Source organism: Engraulis encrasicolus, chromosome 16 (genome assembly GCF_034702125.1).
Source record: "Engraulis encrasicolus isolate BLACKSEA-1 chromosome 16, IST_EnEncr_1.0, whole genome shotgun sequence".
NCBI classification, from domain to species: domain Eukaryota; kingdom Metazoa; phylum Chordata; class Actinopteri; order Clupeiformes; family Engraulidae; genus Engraulis; species Engraulis encrasicolus.
This window is the reverse complement of record NC_085872.1, coordinates 45,465,680-45,467,266: the sequence shown is the minus strand read 5'-3', so window position 1 is coordinate 45,467,266 and position 1,587 is coordinate 45,465,680. Positions and strand designations below refer to the sequence as shown.

At 45.2% G+C, this 1,587-nt stretch overlaps 1 protein-coding gene across 1 annotated transcript in view; it reads left to right on the top strand.

The window, feature by feature from the left end:
* The first annotated feature begins 241 nt into the window (after window positions 1-241).
* Window positions 242-1,587, top strand: part of LOC134466118 (parathymosin-like) — a 19,657-nt gene continuing 18,311 nt past the window's right edge. The window contains exon 1 of the mRNA XM_063220013.1: window positions 242-346. The gene's annotated coding sequence lies outside the window, so the exon portion shown is untranslated. The remainder of the gene's footprint in view (window positions 347-1,587) is intronic.

Here is a 1,587-nt window from a genome sequence, read left to right as displayed (position 1 = left end):
ATCATGACGAGAAGCAAGTGGAGGAGGCAAGTGGAGGAGGCAAGGTCACATATTGGGATGTACCCCCTGTCTGGCTGCGGTCCAGATTTGGCCCCCGGGCCTGAGTTTGACATCTCTGGCTTAAAGTGATCCACTACAAGGTGTTGGAAAAAAATGTGGTTTAGTTTTGTCTTTGGGAGAAGTCTAACTTGTAAGCGTTGTGTGTATTGTTTTTTCTCTCCTTTGTTCACACTGCCTGGACCCTACTGTGATCTGGACCCTACAAACTGCCACTTGACCTGGGGGACGCTCGACCCATGACCTGGGGGACACTTGACCCATGACCTGGCTACCGTTCAACACACTGGTAAGAGCTGCTGCTGCTGTCTTGTCGAAAATGGTGAACGTGTGGAGACTGTATGTATGCATGTATGCTGTTTTTATTTATGTGGTTTACGAGGGATTCCTGGTGCTGCAGTCAGTTGAGGTGTGGCTGAGCTGCTCTATGGATGGGGAAAGACCTAGTATATACTGTCAATGGGAAAAACTGAATATGCACAAACAATCCAAGGCACTCTCCTTCACATAAAGTTTTGAAAAGCCTTAATAATTGCGATTGCTTGGATTTAAGGGAGAACTTCAGCCATTTTCAATATGCTGTTCTACTGCTCACGCTACCCTTGACTTGTCAGTACCCGGTGATGCCACATTTTAAGGCCGAGATATGAGCTATTCCAATGGGAGCAGCCTTTGTTTACATTTTTAAAAAAACAAAAAACATAGGCCCACTCCAAATATTATCCCAAATGGATCCCTGTTTGCTAGTTGTCTGCTGGTGTTGCATAACCTTTTGGATGTTTTTGGGAATAAATCAAGATGCTTTTTTTTTCAATCTAAACAATACGCTGCCCCCATTACAATGACCAGGATCTCGGAAAAGGCTGAAGGAAAAAGACAAAAATTCTCACATACTGACAAGTCGAGGGTAGTGTGAGAGCATTACAACTGCATGTTGAAATTGACTGAAGTTATCCTTTAAGAAGCTTTCTTAGTCTGCTTATTATATATGCTGTGGCCTAATTCCATCTGTTGATGACGGTGCCGTGTCATGTGTCACGAGTCATGCGAAAGTGTTGTCAGCGAAACCTCACAGTACTGGAGGAGAACTGAAACTCCTCAAGTCATCACACACACACGCGCACACTCACACACACACACACACACACACACACACACACACACACACACACACACACACACACACATACACACACACACACACACACCATACACACACACACACGAATAGACAAACACACCATACACACACACATAGACACACACACACACACACACACACACACACACACACACACACACACACACACACACACACACACACACACACGCACACACACACACACACGCGCACATACACACACACACGCGCACATACACACACACACACCATACACACACACATACACACACACACACACACACACACACACACACACACACACACACACACACACACACACACACAGACACACACACACCATTTGTGCCCAAACTAAGAACTATTAGTGGTGCAACTCAATAACTATT